We start from the raw sequence: 21,391 nt of genomic DNA on the forward strand, positions 1-21,391 counted from the left end.
CTTGTTTCTGATGAAGGAATAAAGAAAGTGGTTTCTTGATATGGGATTTTCTCCTGGTGAAGATGACAACAGGGATTTGGAATATTCCATAAATTTAGTGGATGAACCAGTGGCAGAATTTGAGAGGATTGCCTCCAATTTTGAAAAAAGTTTTACTGTGGATAAAATTCTATCAGACAGCATCACATGTTACAGAGCAACGAGCCCCAACCTTTTTGGCACCAAGGCCAGGTTTCATGGAAGACAATTTTTCCACGGAATTTCGGGGGCATGCTGAGTTCAGGCAGTGATACGAGCGACGGGGAGCGGCTATAAGTACAGATGAAGCTTTACTTGCTTGCCCTCCACTCATCTCTTGCTGTGCAGCCCGGTTCTTAAGTTTTATGGAAGATAGTTTTCCCATAGCAGGCAGATGGGGGCCTGGGAGGAGCTCTGCAGTTCAGTCCCCATCAGGCTGCAGACTGCTACCAGTCCACGGCCTGGGATTGGGGACTGCAGTTATAGAGAAATCTTTCATGAAAGAAAGAGTCCTTTGATGTGGCACGCTTTGTTATTATTTTAAGCAAGTACTGCAGCCACCCCAGCCTTCAGCAAACACCACCCTGATCAGTCAGCAGCCATCAACACTGAGGCAAGAACTTCCACCAGCAAAAAGATGACGACTCTCTGAAGATTCAGATGATTGTTAGCATTTTTTAGCAATAGAATATATTCTGATATTCATTTTATTGAAGTGATGAACTGAGCCCACAATATCTTCAAGGTCTGCCTGTATATATAGTTTTTAAATTTATACATTGTTACTTTTCATATTTTTCTACCAATTTTTTGTTTTCTTGAGTTAAATCAGGGAATGTAGTCTATGTTAGTTTGACTTTTTAGAACTGATGGAAGTGTTTGTGACATAAAACAGACTGATATTTTAAAAGTTCATGGCATTTAAAAATATTTTCTATTATGAGTGTACAGGAGTGTACAGGATTTTAAAAATTGTAACTAGATATTAATATTGTTTATATCTTTTACATTTTACTTTTGTCCAGTTAAAATAAAATGAAAAAAAATAATATCTCCTTCTACAAATATGTCTCTATTCCTCCTTATATTTTCTGACGTTTTGGCTCTGTAACTCTACTATTTCATTTGGTGCATGAAATTCTCTTTGCTCTTCATTGAAAATTGTATTATTTGTTATTTACTTCATTTAATTAGTTTTTGCCCTTAATTTGAATTTCTCTAATTATAAAATACAAATTCCACTTTTGTGATCATTTGCATATGCCTAGAATGACAAAATTCATCTTTTCTGTATGTATTTGGCTTTTCTGAGTTATTTTGTAATAAGTGTGTTTTTTCCATACAGTATATTAGATTTTGGTTTAGGTTTTAATAGACTGTATTCTACTTCAAGTTTTTAAGTCCATTTACATTTATTCAAATTACAGATATGCTTGGTTAATTATGTCATTTATTTTTTCTCTTTGCTTCTTTTTGTTCTTTCACTCTATAAACAATCCTTATGGTCTTTTATGTATGTTTGTGAGTGAGGTTTTCTTGCATATTTGGAATGTTTATATATTTTCTAGTTTTTAAAAATATAGCTATTAAATTTAGTAGTATACTTAATTATCTAAATCTTTAGACAAACTCTATTGACTTTGTCTTCTACTTATTTCCCAATGTTGGTTAATTTGTGTCAATCAGAAAAGACTAGATTATACTATAGTACAAAGGGATACAACATTTCAATGACTTATCACAACAAAAGTTTTGATATTTCTTGCTCATCCAAAGTTCCCTGCAGTCTGGGCATCTGTCCAAAGCAGCTGTCTTCATGTGGCTGCTCAGGATCCCAGGATGCTTCAGTCTTGTGGCACTTACTTCTCAACACAATGCTTCACAGTCCATCATGCAGGAGAGGAGAGGACAAGGCTACCGCATTAGGAATTAAATGTGTCAGCCTGGAGGTGACATCAGTCATTTCTGTTGATATCCTTTGGCCATAAACAAAGTCCTGGGATAAAGGAGGCTGTTTCTTGCAGGCACCAAAAAGAAAAGAGCGAGATGTAAGTGCTTATGATGTCTACTACATGATTTCGACTCTATTGATTTATTCAATGTCCACCTTTGTATCTTAAGACAGATAATCTTTCTTGTATGAATTCATTTATCACTTCAATATTATGCCTGATAATAAAATAATCACTGTTCATAAAACATGAGGAAATTGGACATTTATATCAATTCACACCTCTTATTCCTTTCCATCTTGTCTTTATGATTTTTGCTTTTCCTACATGGTCAATGGTTACAAAATTCCTGACTGTCTTTTGAAATGCAAGGTCTGTATTTTAATCCCACAAACTCTTCATAGACTTACTTAATACTTATAATTTATTATTTGGTATTATTTTTCCTCATCCAATATATTATAAGAAGTGTAACTAAAATACAATGAAAATGATAGGATTCTAAACCTACTGGAATTAATCGATTTTATAATCACTCTGTCTTATTTCCATAATTATACTGTAAGGTCTTCATGGTGGGAAGAGGAAATCGCTTATTTTTCTATAGCAGCTAGCAGACAATTGGGCATAAAAATGATTTTTCAGAAAAAAAAATTTTAAATTAGTAGCATGTTCAGTTCTGAATGTCCTTCCAGAAAAATTCTCTGAAGTTTTGGAGCAATGTAGAGTAAATACATAAGACAAGTGAATGAAACTATTAGCAAGATATGATATATGAAGGAGGATATGATTCTAAATTTAATTTAGATTATTTCACTATCACTATATGTAATTGGAATGTAAAATAATACATTTAATTTTAAATCAATATTTGCTAAATCATATTCTTACTCTGTTTTTTTCAAATGTACTATTCAAATTGTCAGACAGTGCAATAATTTTGTTTAAAATGTCAAACATAATTTAGGAAAGCAAAGCAAAGAGAAGTAAAGCCTATTGTATTTTCTTATATTTTTGCTTATATGTTATTTCTTCTTTCTTAATTTACCAATATTTCTCTCTCTCTCTCTTTCTTTTTAATTGTTTCCTTTATGTCTAAAGAACTCCCTCAGCCATTCTTTCAGAGTTCCTCTGATGGTAACAAATTCTCTTATTTTCATTTCATTTGAGAATGTCATGATTTTTCCATTTCTGATGGATATTTTGTCTGCGTATAGGAATATGGGATGATAGTTCTTTTCTTTAAGCTCCTAAAAACTATTGTGCCACTTCCACTGGGACTGCATAGTTTTTGATGATAAACCCGTTTTTATTCGATTTATTTTTCTCTATAGGTAAACTTTCTGGCTGTCCTTTTTGTTTCATTTTGTTATAGCTGCTTTTATAATTTTTTTTTTTGTCTTTAGTTACCAGAAGTTTAATTATGATGTGTCTCATTATGGATTTCTTTGGGTTTAGAGTTTATCATAATTGCAGTTTGTTCATCATTTTTAAACTATAGGCTTATATCTCTTGTCAAATTTGAGAATTTTTAGGCCATGATTTTTTAAATACCTTTTTTCCTATGCTCTTTCTATGACTTCGATGATAGAAATGTTATCTCTTTTGTTATAGTAACTCATGGTGCTGAGAATGTTCATTATTTCTCAAACATTTAATATCTTCTACCTGTGGTTCACATTGAGTAATTTCCATTGTTCTCTAATGCAGCTCACTGATTCTTTCCTCTGTTTCCTCCACTCTGCTGTTGAGCCCATCCACCAAGCTTTTTATTTCATTTATTGTACTTTTCAGTTGTAAAGCTTCCATATGGTTCATTCTTATACCTTCTATTTCTTTATTGGGGCTTTCCTTTTTTTTAATTTGCTTAAATAAAAAAAAAGCATGTTCATCATTGCTTTTTGAAGCATTTTTATCCTGGTGTGTAAAAAAAAATCTTTCTCAGGTAATTCTTATGTTTCTATCATGTCAGTACTGGCATCTATTGGTTATCTTTTTTATTCAGTTTGATATATTCTGGCTTTTGGTATGCTGACTGACTTTTTATTGAAACCTGGACATTTTCATATTATGTTATGAACTTCTATATCTTATTTAAGCTTTTCGTTTTAACTGGCTTTCTCTGACTCTGCTCTTGCAGAAAAGGTTGCCGCCTCATGATTGCCAGGTGAAGGGACAAGTTCAGTTTCCCCACCTGGCCTCTGCTGGCACCCCAGGGGAGGACTTCAGGCATGATTAGAGGTTGCCTGTCATTTCCTTCAGCTCTCTATTGATGCCACTCCATTGACTTTTGAGTTTCTGCCACTTTTGTTAACATGTCAGAACTCAGTCCATTTTTTGTGCTCCTTTAAAGCCAATGTGTGTTTTATTTTCTTCCTCTTTTAGCTATTCTTAACATTTTTTATTTAGTCTGTTTTCAGCACTTCCAGTATGTTAAGTCTACATATGGTTTTCTTTACTTAGCCTGTTTTAATTTATAGAGATTCTTGACTATATAGGTTGACATCTTTAACAGTGTTTATCAAATTCTAAGCCATTAGTTTTTCACAAAGTTTATATTTTTCCTCTCTCTCTCTCCTTTTTATTAATAGAATTTGAATTACATGCACTTTTGACATATTCACTGGGTCTTTTTTATTTTGCCCATTTTCTATCAGTTTTGTGTCTAAATCTTCTGTCCAAAAATTTTTAGTGAATGTTTTCTAGTGTGATGTTTTCTAGTTTGCTAATCCTTTCTTCAGCTGTGTCTATTATGTTTTCACACTCATCTATAGATTTCATTGTAATGCTCTTCTCTGCTGCTAAAAATTTGTTGAAACATTTTGCCCACTGATAAAATTCATCATGTTCTCTTCACTTCTGTTTTTTCTATTTAAATAGCCTTTAAAATGGAAGAAAACATTTCTTCTCATTTTTTCATTATAACCTAGGCTTTAAACTGCCTAAAATTAAAACTTCGTACATCTGCACAGATTGGTCATTCAAATTTAATATACTTTGTCACCTAGTTATTATATTAATAAATTAAGTACCAGGACTTACACATTTTCACAGGGGGAACTTTTGTAACTATTTTATTCTTTGTGATTTTGGATATTTTTACATTTTATCTTTGGTTTATATATCTATTTTATTTACATATCTCAGTTTTTCAAAGGATAAACCCACATAATTAATCAAGCCTTTTAAGCTACCATTATAGGTTATGTATTGTATTGTGTCACCTCTGCGTAATTTTTCCAACTTATTCTTCTCCAGAAAAGAATTAAATAAATGTTCCTTCATTTGGGTGCCTGTTTAGTATGTTACATCCATCTCAAGGTTTATTTCATTATTCTGGAACTGTGTAATCATGCTTTTCCTACTATATTATGAGCTCTTTAGAGCATAAGCATTTCCTCTTCTGTTTATCATCTATCATAATACTTAGTACAGAGGAAGTGCTAAATAAATGTATGGTTTATGAATAAAGCAGTGTTAAGCTAATCCTTACCTTATGTTACACTCTTTTGAGATCCAAATGAATGTGACTAATCTCCCAATACATATACAGTGAGATCCTCAATGTTCTCTCCAACATGTCCAATCAAGTTTTTATGAAGGTTAAGTGTTTTCTTACCTGGTAGGTTATAGTTTATCTAATAAGATAATACATGAAGAATGCCACATGAAATGAGCGAACAAAATGCCATGAACCTTCTGAAGAAGGACACATTCTATCTTCTTGTCATAATTTATTTCTGGTATATTGTAACATTGTGAGGTTTAAAGCCATATGGTAACTTAGAGGAAGGAGAAATTAGTATTACAGCTCACATTTGAGAAAAACAATTTTAAAAGACAGACTTCCCAAGTTGCTTATTTGCCACTTTCATTTTCCCATTGGTCCAGAATGCCCCCTTTTCCCACATACAATGTCATGGAGAAAAAAAAAAAATTGAAATGCAAACACAGTGAAACATGAAATATATTAAAACTAAGTTCTCAATATCAAATATTATATCCTTTCCGAAAAAGTTTAGAAACAGAGGAGAATGAAGAAAAACAGTCTGGTCCTTACATCACCAGCACTATTGGTAGCTCCCACTTACAGAGACGACAGTTTTATTTTTGGCCTTAAGTCTTGCTGCCCTTGACTCCTAGAAGCTTTCTGCAGCTCCAAATATAGCTGCTGTCAAGAGTAATGGCCTCTTCTGGCAATGGTTCTCCTATCACCTGCACCTATCAAAAGATCCTCAGTGTTCCTTAATTTTTTTGAGCAGTACCTGGCTGTCTGATTTGCTATAAAATTCAGGTCCATACACAAATAGCAAAATACTCATAGATTTCCTTCAAACTCAAGCGGCAGTTTTATGCTGCTGGACACCTCTTTCAAGAAACACAGTTGTGCTACTCCTCTGTCACTTGCTAACGTACTATGGGATAGAAAATATTTACTTAGTTGCTGTTGGCTTAGAGTAAGCATAGATGCTCTGTGGCTGAAACATCTGAGGAACTGTGTGTGATCACAGTTTTATAACTGTGTGGCCTTGGGTCTTACTTCTCACACCCTATGGAAAATAAGGTAATAGTATTAACTTTATAAAATTGTCATGAAAATAAAATGAAATAACCCATTAAAGTGCTGACAAAAATTTTAACCCACAGCAATCCTTCAATAAATGCTCCTTATAATACATAAAACAAAAAAGATCAATAAAAGTTCATAACCAAATAAATGAAATTTTCTATCAATATTATTTTTAATAAGGGAAATGTATAAATAAACTGTAACATATAAGCATGATTTATCTTGGTGTATAGTCATGGTCTTAAATCTTTCAAAATATATATAGGAAATAATGAGTATATAAAGATAAGTCCATGCCTGTAATCCTAGCATTCTGGGAGGCCGAGGTGGGTGGATAGTTTGAGCTCAGGAGTTCCAGACCAGCCTGAGCAAATGCGAGACCCCATCTCTACCAAAAATAGAAAAAAATAAGCCAGGCATGGTGGCACATGCCTGTTGTCCCAGCTTCTCGGGAGGCTGAGGCAGAAGGATCTCTTAAGCCCAGGAGTTTGAGGTTGCTGTGAGCGAGGCTGACGCCATGGCACTCTAGCCAGGACAACAGAGGGAGACTCTGTCTCAAATAAATAAATAAATAAGTAAAACATATGTAGCATTCTACAATGAATAAATAACTTAAAATAATTTCTGTCAGTGGATTGGTTTTATTATATATAGCCATATATGTCATCTGACAATCAAAAATTGGGAATTAAACAGTTATCTGTATATGTTTAAGAGTTGCCTTGGTCTATGTGTGCTGTTATAACAAAATACCTGAGACTGGGAAATTTATAAACACCAGAAATTTATTTCTCAACATTCTAGAGGCTGGAAAGTCCAAGCTTAAGGCACTGGTAGATTCAGTGTTTGGTGAGGGCCTGGTCACTGCTTCCAAGATGGCCCCCAGAGGGGATGAGTGCTGTGTTCTCACGTGGTGGACGGTGACAGGGTAGAATGTTTGCAAGGGCAAGATGGGCCTCTCTAGTTCCCCCAGCCCCCTGATAAGGTGCCAATCCAATCCATGAGGGCGGAGTGGTCATAGCCTAAAGCACCCAGTTTTTAATACTGTTGTATTAGGGATTAGGTTTCAAATAAAATTTTGAAGGGTACACAAACATTCCAACCACAGCCATAGTTAAATAAATAAAGTTACCCCTTCTTCTGTCAAGTGCCTATGATCCAAAGGAAAAGAAGTACAAGTTTTTAAAGCATACGTAATATTTTGTGAAATTATAATAATTCCTTCTTTTTAGTCTGAGATGTTTATACAGTCCAAACTATTTTGGAATCTCAATCAGTATCCCTCAACCTCAGCCACTAGACAATGATTATTGCTTGAAGTTTTTATAAGATTACCACTCCTTAAATGCACACAGAGTAGGAACATCTCTCACCCTTAATTCTTATTCCTCTAGAAGTATCTTAGTATCAATTCTTTGGTCTAAGAACAGTTGAGAATGGATTGCTTGGTTTTGGTAGGAGAATCACTCCATCCTGAGTCATAGAGAGGCTAAATAATATGTCTTAATTTTTCAAAGATAGGAAGTGACAGAGCCTATATATACACACACACACACACACACACACACACATGAAAGATATAGTTTGGCTGAACTGTGAACACTTAAGTTCTGTACTCTTTTGCTTCTCTTAGTAGATGAAGCCTAACCATGTTGCCATGAAATATTAAAGAATGATAATTTATAAACAAAAATATATGTATAGAGGCATACATTCTTATGTAGAATAATATCTATAAGTAAACAATTATAAAAGCTTGGTTTATTTATTTATTTATTTTTTTAGGTTTTCCTTTTAGTGGTAAATTATTCCAAGGTTTCATCATAGGACTATAATTCTACTCCATTTATAATATGCATTTCTTATATTTATTTAAAATAAATTATTATTTATATTAAATTATCAAGTAATTTCATGACCAATATTTATGATTATGAACTGGTTTTTTTTTTATCTCTCTTCACTTTCACAAGATAAATTTCCATATTTTGTCACTTAAATTTGGGATCCTGATTCAGTTCATCAGGTGACAACTGCCAACCGACTGTGACTAAGCTGAGAAGTGTGGTCAAAATTAAGGGTGGCTTAGTATGTCACTAACTCTAGGAACATTTGGAACATTGGAACATTTTGAATTGACCTATATTGAATAACTATCATGTGCCTATTTTTATGTTTTCACAGAATTTTTCACTTGAATCTATAAATTCCTTTCCAGGAATAATGACTTAACAAAAGAAGAGACTGTTATATATTCTCATTCTTCAGGTTTTTTTCTTGATATGTTCTTATTCTACTATCACATATTAGATATGTGTGGTGGAGGTGGGGGAGCAAGAGGAAGACAGGTAATTGATCTATTAGTTTAGAAGTTGCTGTGCCATGATGAGCCAAATTAGACTACACGTTTTTCATGGATCCTAGACTTTGAGTAGAAAACAGTAACTGCATGGGATATTGAGGTTGTCTCCTTTGGAGAGAGACAAGTATATTCAATGTATGAGAAGATTACAAATAAACATTTAAGAGAAGTAAAGTATGAACTACAAGCAGAGCCTACTAGTGTTTGCTAATATCTATTGAATTTCTTCCATATTAATAGAATATTTAGTTGAACACATGGATCCTAATTTGAAAGATTATATTTCTCAAAACTACCCACAGCTAAATATGGTCACATGCCTACCTTCTGTTCTATGGGGTAGAAGCAGCAGTGATATGTACAATTTTTGGTCCATGAACTTAACATATTAATACCTAATGATGTCATTCTATTTCTTCTTCCTGTAGTTGGAATGGGGATAATATGGCAGCAACTAGAATAAACACTTCATACCAGAAGATGGAAGATATTAAGAATGACTTAAGCAACAAGGTATTGAGGTTGGGCCATTGATGACTTCTTGGAGGAAAATCTTGATAGCAGAGGATCTTTTACATAAGAGATAAATTAACTTCTATAAAGTTTAATCTGTTGTGAACAATGACTATTTGTGTCAATAGTAAAATCATCATCCTAACTAATATTACCATATTTTACGGATTAAATTGGCTTATATATGGCAGGTAAAATTATTTAAAAACAATATCTATAATAAAGAAAAAAAGTCTTCAAATATTTGGTCAGAAAAAAAGAAATGTCAGCCACAAAGGAAATATAGTCTGGCTTCAGAATCATATGATTATGGAGTATCTGCAACAACAATTTTGTTAATCAAAAGGGTAATCGAAAAAATTTACAACTAACAAAATTATTGTTTGTATATAAAGGAAACTTAAACACATTCCAGCTGAGAAGGGACAGTAAACAAATTACCTACTTTACTCCACCAGTAATTTATGTTAAATATTAAAGATATGCTTACTGTTGCATGCAGAATTGTGTTACCCCCCAAATTTATATGTTGAAGTTTTAACCTTCAGTACCTAATTTGAACATGACCTTATTTGGAAAAGAAGTCTGTGTAGATGTATTTTTTAAAATGAAGTCAAACTAGAATATGTTGCTCCCCTAATTCATTATCACTGGTGTCCATATAAAAAAGGGAAATTTGGACATAGATGCACAACACAGGAAGAACTCCATGTGAGGATGAAGGAAGTCTTGACTGATGCAGCAGAAGCTAAGAAACTCCAGATTGCCAGTGAACCGGAAGCTAGGAGAGAGGCATGGAACAGGTCCTCTACAGCACTAGGAAGGAACCAACCCTGCCAAAATCTTGATCTCACACTCCTAGCTTCCAGAACTATGAGACAATAAGTTTCTGCTATTTAAGACACCCAGTTTATGACACTTTTTGTTATGGCAGCCTTAGCAAAATATACTTGCTCAATTGAGAGAACAATAAAATGAAGAACCAATGAATGGAAAATTCTATCTTATAAAAGGACTGATCATGAATATTGAAACCAGTTAAACACAGAAATAGTCTCTAAGTGATTACTGTAAATATGGTTACACAAAGGAATGCAAATGTCAAAATGTTGTCTTGAAAGAGAAGTAATAATGTAAGACAAAATACGCACGCAGTCATGTGAATGATAACTCAAATACCTTTATCAACTCCAATTTCCTTTGAAATGTTTGCCTTTAACTCAGAAAAGGAATCTTCCTGCATAATTACATAAACATAGAAATGTAAATATTTCTTTTATGAAACATGAGTGTATCCATACACAAAACCGAAATAGCATTTACTCAGTAATAAAGCCCATGGTTACTGGAAATGCACTTTGATTAAAAAAAAATCCGAGAAATTAATAAGTTAGACATGTGACCTTTATGATCTTTGGTACTACTTCAGAACTTTAAGTGTAAAGTCTTAAAATTTAAATGTTGGGCTTTGAAATTATTTTTAAAGGGTAATGTATAACTGAATGTACAAGAATTTTATTCATACTTGCTTTATATAGCAGATTTAACATTTATTCAACAAAGCTTTGCATATAATAATGAGTATACTTGATGCTTTTAAAAGCTTACCAAATTCCACCTAAAGGGAAAAAAAAAGGTGTTAGAATTCACCTACAATATTTAGCTCTTTCCGTGCTGTGTATATCTTTGACTAAAATAAGCTTTATTTGAACTGAAAAAGAAAACATTTTGAGAACTTTATACAAATATTTTATTTCATGTGTGAATTTATTATTAAAAATAAATAAAAACATGGTAGCTAAATTATTTTCTCTTGTCTTTTTTTTTCATAAAGCAACGTTTTTTATTTTCAGGTTTTACTTCAACTTTGAGTTTCATTTCTTTGATATTCCTTCAAATGTAAGTAGATTCTCCTGGCGTTCCCCAGCGACAGAGTAACTTATTTCTGCAGTAGCAATATTTTGTTATTCTACTAAACTCAGGCAGTAACCTGAAACTACTCAACTGAGTCTGCTCTAAATATAAGTGCTGCATAACTTTCAACTTTTTATAAGCCTAAAAGGTTCAGATATTTTTTTTTTCTTTTGTAACCCCTCAGGATTTCTAAAAGCCTAAAACTTACAATCACTTTATACTTTAAACAAAAAACTTGGCAGGGTTTCCATAATGTTGGTAAAACAAAATTTTATAATGTAGTCTCTGTAAGTTTTGCTCAAGACTAGATGAGAGCATATAACAAACTTAAAAATCAGATTTTTTGGCTAATGAATCATCATTATGACTTCCAAAAGGATTATATATTTTACTGTGTTCATGTGAACATTATTTTCTAAGGATTTGTTGCCATACAAAGTAGCATTTATTTGGAGACTTTGATGAAACAACCCAGTCATACCTTTGTTCCTAAGTTGATTATTCTCAATTAAGGAACATAATAGTGGGACATGTTGTAGGAATTATTAAATTTTAAGTGTAAAAACAACAGTTACTTCCTATATCGGAAGAGAGAAATACTTTTTAAATGAATTCTCCTTTCTAATTTTTTTTAAGAAACATCTTAATTTGATATTAATACACAATAAGAGGAGTTGTATTTTCCTGGGAGAATATTACTCTGTTGTATATCTCATTACTCCATTCTGTAGTTCCAGGAGGTATTTGTCCTTTGGATTGCTCTATTACTCTAAATCAGGGGTCCTCAAACTTTTTAAACAAGGGGCCAGTTCATTGTCCCTCAGACCGTTGGAGGGCCATTGGAGAGTGCGGGTGCACATTCCACACATGCGTACTGTGGGCCTGGGACGAGTCCACTGCTAAGCAGGACAGGCAGTGGTGGCAAAAACACCAGGCAGGCCAGATAAATGTCCTCAGCAGGCCACATGTTGCCCTCGGGCTGTAGTTTGAGGACCCCTGCTCTAGATTATAATATTTTTAGTAAGCATACAATATTGACCGAGTCAATAATCAGGGATAATATTCCCATTTTAACTGAAAGAAAATTTGGAAAAAGAATACTCATATGCTGGCTATTAATTAGAATTAAATAATATTTTTCATAGTTGTTTCACATCATCCTTCTGTTTCAATTATTTTGTTTTATTTTAGTCATACTTAATTTGTTAATAATATAATTTCCATTTATTCACTAATAGCTAGATATACCTTGCCCAGTAGGAAGAACCATTTATAGCCATTCAATGCCTTTAGAATCATTACCTATTTGATTTGGGAAAAAAAAGAGAAAAAGAGTTGTCTGATTTAAAACTCATATTTCTATTCTTTTACGCTTCTAAAAGTTGTCAAAGCAAAGTTCTCAAAATATGTATGTTCACAGAGGTTTTCTTTAGAATATATTTATTTATTTTAAATAGATAAGAAAAAATGTTTATTACACAGAAACAAGAGAATCCACAAATGAGTAAAAGGAAATCAATGAGAGTGTACATACGTATTTTTTGCCTTATCTTCTGATAGAAGATAACTGCTTTATTTTTCTTGTAACAACTAAAGCGAAAGATACAAAACATATAATGATTTGATCCTGTGGTTCATTGTACTTGTACAAACTAGAGATAATTTTACATATCATCATTAATAATCCCATTTAAGCTTTTAAAAGTCAGTTGATTTGGAATGTTCATCTTAGCCATATTTCTAATATTAAAGTAGATCTATATTCATCTGTAAATATAGACATATATCTAATTCCTATTTATTGCCATGCACTTTTTAGATTCTTACACATGACCCTGAAAATGCATAGGCCCAGATGACTTAAAAATTAATGTAACTTCAGAAAAATCACCAAACATTTTTAAGATGAATTTTCTGTTATGTATTTCCATATTCTCAGAAACTATTCACTTATCGTGTTTTATAATCACGAATATTTTGCAGGAGACGACTGTGAATAAGAATTCATCTGTTCTTAATTTAATTCTTACCTAAAGCTACAGCACAATATTCTATTTGTAATATCAAGGCAGTTGGTTGATGTAAAAAAGGACTGATATTAATTGCAGAAGATTGTCATCAAATGGAAAGGAAAAATGAAGAGTCTTATGGAGGCTTAATCCTAATTACAGCTTAAAATTACTCTCTCCATTAGCGCAATTAGCACTCCCAACTAGTAAATTTTATAGAAGGACAAGTGACCAGATAGTTTCTACAGAAAATTCTTTTTTTTCTTTTGTATTTCTTTTTCTTCCTGCTAGTGTATCATTGTTAACTTTTAAGGTCTGGTGTAAAACTCTATTTTAATAGCATTAAGAGTGAACGCCTACCAATTTATTAACATTTTTCATTTTTTAGTATGCATATGTCCAGTGGTTGTAAAACAGCAGCTACACAAATCCACTAACACAAATAGTTTAAATATAAATGTTACATGAAAAGATGATATTAACAAATACAAATAGTCACGAGATATGCACATTTTAACCATGTGAATTAGATTAACTTCAAAGGTTCAGAATGACGTTTGGTAAATAATCACTTCCAGTACATTAGTGTACATTAGTGCACTGGAACCTTCATATTTGGGGAAGAGATAACTTACCCCATTTGAGTAAGCAATTTGCTCACTGTAGAGTTGAATTACTGTACAATAGATCCAGTACTCTGTATTTATGGGGCACCTGGTTTGAGACATTTAAAGAACTTCACAAACATTATGTCAGCTATCTTAACAACGCCATAAACTGCATTAGTCTCTAGTCCATTCTGTCATCTATTCATCAATTCACTAAGTTTATACTAATAACTCCCTGGGCAAACTAGGATCTGAATTTTCATAAGCCAAGTGTAGAATTCAATCCTTAAATATCACATAGTATGAGCATATCTATTTGCCCTTATATCCTGAGCTTTCTACATAAAACATATTTTTAAAAACATCATTATAATATTGCTCCTGGGGGCAATGGAAATTTTAAAAGCTATTTTTAATCAATAAAAAAGAGTGACAATTTTTAAATAGTTTTGTGTTTTCTAAGATCATCCGGTATTAAAGATTGGGTTTTCAATTTAAAATCATTGAGATTCAATCTCTTTACTCAATAGCTTCAAGGTGTTCACCAGTAATTTCAACGTCACTGAGATATGACTGAGAATATGACTAAGCATAAATCGAAAAGAAAGATGATGATTAGAGAAAATGATATTCAAGTACTAATCTTTCTGGTATTCTTCTACATCAGCAGTTATTTCCACAGTTGCTGGGACTCTAATACCTTTATTCATAAATAATTTTTTCAGTGGGGAGAAGTATTGCTATACCTTTTATTGAGATATTATTTATATACCATGTAACTGATTTATTTTTAATGTAAAATTCAATGCATTTTAGCATATTTATAGAATTGTACATCACCCTAAAAAGAAATTTCAGGCCCGTTTATAGTCACTCCCCATTTCTACTCCCAGTATTAGACAATCACATATCCATTTTGTCTCTGTATATTTGCTTTTATTGGACATTTCAAATAAATGAAATCATACAATATGTGTTCTTTAATGCCTGGCTTCTTTCACCAAGCATAAAGTTTATGAGGTTCATGCATGTTGTAGCAGGTATCAGTACTTCATTTCTTTTTATTTGTTCATACAGTTTTAACACCACTTAAACACTGTTGTTTCAAGTTAAAATAGCTCTGTGTACAGACATGTGCAATTTTTCCCCCTTGGGCCATTTTTTAATCAAACCATGGACCTATGACAGATAAAATTTACATTTTTCTTAACTATTAAGCTTATAAAATAACATGATGAGGATAAAGAAAGAAAAATATAAGTCAAAAAAAATTAAAATCCACTTACGATTTTCTTCACAAAAAAAAAAAAGAAAATATATATATATTGCAGCTATTGCTATTTATTTAATTTAGACCAATTGGTTTCACTTGAAGTTTCCAGCAAGTACCAATATGGTGGAAGGAATTAGCATGTTTTTCTTAATTGTATATTTAGTCTTTTTGGCAATTCCTTTAACCACTTGATTCGGATTAAAGTTTTGGATATATGAGGTTAGGCATTAAACCTTTTTAAAATGACAATAAAAAAGTTGTGGAGGGGAATGGCTGCTTGCTTTAAATTTCATTTTAAATAATTATTTTTATGAATAACTTTTAAGGTTAATTGTACTACAGTTAGTGTTGTCTGCAAGTAACATTGTCTATTATGGACTGGTTTAAATTTACACCTTTAATGGCAAAGTCTAATCCTCCCCTCTTTACTGGAGAGCTTAATATCATTAGGCCTTCAAGTAAAAAAGGAACTGTGGGATCTGAAAGGAAATAAGGTGTCACCAGGGCTAAAATTTGAAATGTTTACATATCTGGAGCACCTTTGTGGATCTCAAAAAGGATATATTTATGTTATAAATATTTATATATTAGAAAATAAATTTTATCAACAATAATGCTTGAATAATATACTTGAAGGGTTATCATGACTTAAAAAGATTGATGTCCCAACCCTAGCTCTTTGGAGGGATTAGGGGAAGACAGTGAGTTTTCTATGTTAGGTCAAAAATAGGCAAATTTTAAATAGGGCATAAAACATCAAAAATGAAACTTTAATGTACTTGTAATAACTGAATTTGAAATGGATCTATGGAAAGGGAGTGAAATAGAATGTAAAAGCTTCACATAATTGTGGGAACAAATGCTACTACTGGAATGGGTAGGAAAAATAAAGACTTCAGTGAAAACTGGAGGCAATTTTTGCACAGAACAATTGTTAAGAGATAAATATGCATATTGAAATTGTTAAAAGAAGTCTAAATGAGCATGCAAAGATTTAGATTACTTCTAAGATATTTTTGTTGTTGTATGTAAATCATGTCAACAATTGATACAAATTTTGGAGTGGGTGTATAGAATTTCATACCCGTAAATTTTGACTAAACCTGTAAAATATGAATAGTAAATATTTTAATATTAAAACAAATTGGGGCCAGATGCAGTGGCTCACGCCTGTAATCCTAGCACTCTGGGAGGCCGAGGCGAGAGGATTGCTCCAGGTAAGAAGTTCAAAACCAGCCTGAGCAAGAGCGAGACCCCGTCTCTACTATAAATAGACAGAAATTAATTGGCCAACTAAAAATATATAGAAAAAATTACCCGGGCATGGTGGCGCATGCCTGTAGTCCCAGCTACTTGGGAGGCTAAGGCAGGAGGATTGCTTGAGCCCAGGAGTTTGAGGTTGCTGTGATCTAGGCTGATGCCACGGCACTCACTCTAGCCTGGGCACCAAAGCGAGACTCTGTCTCAAAAAAAAAAAAAAAAAAAAATTAAAAAAACAAAAACAAAAAACAAATTGGAAAGCCATTTGCAGGTCAAAGTCCTGAAAGTCCTGCATTGCTTTTCCCATATAATAGCTATATATTTAATCAATTATATATACACACATATAATTAAATTTTATTTATTTTATTTTATTGTGGTGAAAACACAACATGGGCTCTACAATCTCAACAATTTTAAGTAATTAATATATTATTATATGCTTTTGAAAATTTCAAAATATTTAACCTTAAGTATCATAGATGATCCATCCAAGTGGCATTGGGGTCAAAAATTTTTAGGATAATAAGTCCATTCCCTTTCTTAGTCAATTATATAAATCATAAAACTATGAGGAGCTTAAAAGGAATATCTGAAGTTATTTTGTTATAGAATTTCTACATTATTTCGAGTATAAAAAAATTTATACTTTTAGTGTTTGTTATAATAACAGACTTGAACTTAGATTAACCATTCTGTTTTAACAAATTATTTGAACATTTACTCTGTGCTAGATACTATGTAGGGTCTATGATTACTTTGGAAAATAATATGAAGTATCTTCCGTAGGGGAGGAAACATAGTCTAGTAGTTTCTAGAAGTAGCTTGTGGAGAGAGATTTTTCTGGGTACAAATCCTAAGTCTGATACTCATAAGTTTATGACTTTGTGTTGTAACTTACTTAACAACTCCAAGCTTCAGTTTTCATAGCCATGACTTGAGAGTTTCTTCTTCTCATTATTGAATGGATTAAAAGTAACACAGGCAAAATAATTAGTACAAAATAATTAGCCTGATGTACACAAAAACACACAATAGTATGTACAAAAAAAAAAAAAACCCACTTACCCATCGATGGTGTATCTTAGTCTAACCAACTCTGACATTAATATTCATTCAAGAAGAATCAGGGGTAATAACATCTGTAGTTGTCATAAAGATTAAATTGGCAACTTCTAATATAAATTCTCTTCATAATAAATGGTCTGAGTTTATTCACATGCAATAATCAGAAGATAGAGACTATAATCATCAGGAACTAAATCAGTGAAGACTTTGTTAAAGCATAATTTTTTGCACATCACTAAAAAACTTTATGTCTTCCAGGATGTGGAGAAGAAAAGCCTCAAAAAGGTCATCTTGGGGCATTACATTTTTCAAAGTTTGAATCATTCATTATTTATCTGTTTATTAATTCAATGCATATCTATTTAATGACTACTATGCACTAGACATTTTTTTAGACATCGAGCAAATAAAGGTTAAGATAGGTAGAAAATAAGAGGGTACAGGCTGTGTGTGGTGACTCACACCTGTAATCCTAGCACTCTGGGAGGCCGAAGCAGGAGGATCGCTAGAGGGTAGGAGATCAAAACCAGCCTGAGCAACAGTGAGAGACTCCATTTCTACTAAAATAGAAAGAAATTAGCTGGACAACTAAAGGTAGAAACAAAAAACTAGCAGGGCTTGGTGGCAAGCACCTGTAGTCCCAGCTACTCTGGAGGCTGAGGCAGGAGGATTGCTTGAGCCCAGGAGTTTAAGGTTGTTGAGCGCTAGGCTGATGCCACAGCACTCTAGCTCGGACAAGAGAGTGAGATTCTGCCGGGGAAAAAAAAAAGAAGAAAGAAAGAGAGAGAAAGACAGAAAGGCAGAAAGAAAGAAGGAATGAAGGAAGGAAGGGGGGGAGAGAGAGAGAGAGAGAGAGAGAGAGAGAGAGAGAGAGAGAGAGAGAGAGAGAGAGAGAGAGAGAGAGAGAGAGAGAGAAGGGAGAAAGGGAGGAAGGGAGGAAGGAAGGAAGGAAGGGAGAAAGGAAGGAAGGAAGGAAGGAAGGAAGGAAGGAAGGAAGGAAGGAAGGAAGGAAGGAAGGAAGGAAGGAAGGAAGGAAGAAAGAAAGAAAGAAAGAAAGAAAGAAAGAAAGAAAGAAAGAAAGAAAGAAAGAAAGAAAAAAGAAGAAAAATAAGAAAGAAAATAAGGGAGTGCAAAATTTTTGCAATATTAGGTCTGGCTAGGGATTACTTTTATTTCTCCCAGAATTAACTTTATATTTCTTCATAAGCCCTCCCCCTCTTTGATGATGTATAAATTAAATATAAGTGTGCTCCAAAATAAACAATTTCAGGTATACAATTATATATTAGACAGTATGTCAATTCATTGTTTTCCATGTATTGCAAATATTCAGTGCATACACTTAAATGGTCTTGGAAAAATGAGTGAAAAATGTTTACTTCTATTTTATTATTATTGAGTCTAGTAGCTTTGTGTTTATCAACACTGCATACATTTCATAAGAAATATAGTAATCAAATTTTGGGTCATACCTTTGTGGTAGTAAACATTGCTTGAATATAAACTAAGCCCATTCAGGAACTATGCCATTGAGGGATGGGTTGTCTTGAAAAGATAATAACAGTATCTCATTTGCACTCTGAATACAGGTAACTTATTTAAGAGGTTCTGGCCCAGAAGCTTTGTAATATAATAACTTTTAGAGGAATACAGGAAAATATGTACATAGGCACAAAAGGGAGAAAATAGAAGAAGATCATATATCCATAGCAATGTATTTGACTGCTCAGAAAGGGAAAGAGTAAATAAAAAAGAAAACCAACCATTACCATTAACTGCCTAGGAAGCAGAAAAAGAGTAGATCTGAGGAGATTGGATCACAAAAGTCATTAAGAATCACATATGCAATGCCAAGAATTTCAAACTTTATGTTTGACATTTGTTGACATTCTTAAGAGTGACATGATCACATCTGAGTTTTAAAATAAACACTTTATTAATTGTGGAGGTGAAGAATCTATAGATGACAATATAAAAAGAGGAGAAAATATTTATGAGACTAGAAGGTAACGTGTTTTTATACACAAATAAAACTAGTTGTGAACTTTGACAAAAGTATCGTGCCCATTTGTCATTAGTATTGAATTATGCAGATAAAAGGATTATGTGGAGTAAATGAAAATGTACCCGTGGAATGTTAGTGGGGCAGAGTCACATACACAGTAGTCCTTCAGTATCTGTGGGGAATTGGTCCCAGAGATGCCCAAATACCCAGATGCTCAAGTCCCTTGTGTGGTATTACATATAACTTACACACATTATTCTGTATACTTTAAATCATCTACAGATTATTTATAATACCTCATGCAATATAAATAGTTGTAATATTGTATTGTTTAGGGAATATTGGCAAGAAAAAAAACTATATATGTTCATTTTTTAAAAAATATTTTCAATCCATGGTTGGTTGAATACACAGATGCAGAACTAACAAATACAGAGGGCTGACTATATTTGGAAAATAATGAGTAAAACAACTTAAATTTTGTTTATTTTCTCAGCAGAATTTTCCTTTTTAAGGTTAATGTTCAGTATGAATCTCCAAAAGGAAGCTATAAAATAAAACACTTTCCAAATTTATTTGGCCAGTAAAGCACCCACTCCACCTTAGGAATCTTTTTTTTATTCCTTTTTAATTTTTTTATTTATTTTTTTAATTTCAGCATATTATGGGGGTACAAATGTTGTTAAGGTTACATATATTGCCTTTGCCTCCCCTCCCCCCTCAAGTCAAGCTTCAAGCGTGTCCATCCCTCAGATGGTGCTCATCGCACTCATTATGTATGTAGATACCCATCCCCTCCCCCCTCCCACCTGCCCTATACCCGATAAATGCTTCTTTTTTTTTTTAACATTTTGGTTACATTTTATACCTTTGCCTCTCCCTAGGAAGGGTTAAAGGTATGCCCTCCCCTTCCACAATGTTCACCACATCCCTAGATGTAGGTCTACCTCTCCAACCCCCCGAAACCCTGGTGAACACTACCACCCTTTGAGCACCATAGTGTTAATCAGTCAGTACCAATTTGATGGTGAGTACATGTGGAGCCCATTTTTCTGATCACGTGTCACCTCAGTTTGGATAATGGGTTTAAGCTTAATCCAGGAAAATATAAGCGCTGCTAGTTCACTGCCGTTTCTTAGAATTGAGTAATATTCCATTGTGAACATATACCAAATTTTAATAATCCACTCATGAATTGACAGGCACTTGGGTTGTTTACACGTTCTATTTCAGCATATTATTGGAGTACAAATGTTTAGGTTACATATATTGACTTTGCCCCACCCAAGTCAGAGAAGGAATCTTGAGATAATTTTATCACCTATAAGACAATTTGGAAAATCTGGCGTGTTCTACTTAGTCGATCACATGGACGGCAGTATGGAAGACAGATACAACCACCGTGATATAAGTCTATACAAATCAGATAAGTGGACCTTGAAATAGAAGCTATCTCAAGAGTGAATTTATAAATTTATTTTCAATTAGATCTAGGGTTTCTTTCTCTAAATATTATTATAGGTTAAAATATCCCTCAGGTTTCAGTTAAGGCACTAGAATACCTCACAGTTTCAACAAAGGAGAAGGTATTGTAAAACATAACCAACTTGCAATGTACACAACGCAATATTATCATAATGGAATAATTATCTGTATAGCTTGCAAAATTAATCAAGTGGGTACAATATTCTTATGCCCTCCCTTAAAAAACAAAAACCTTTAGAAACTATATTAATTTTAATGTGTACATCTGCAGAGTCTAGGTATCCACTAAATAACTCATGGAATTCCCCATGAAAATGATTTAAGCATTGTATATATACCTACAATTGCAAATTA

This window comes from Microcebus murinus, chromosome 7, assembly GCF_040939455.1.
Source record: "Microcebus murinus isolate Inina chromosome 7, M.murinus_Inina_mat1.0, whole genome shotgun sequence".
In the NCBI taxonomy this organism is placed as follows: domain Eukaryota; kingdom Metazoa; phylum Chordata; class Mammalia; order Primates; family Cheirogaleidae; genus Microcebus; species Microcebus murinus.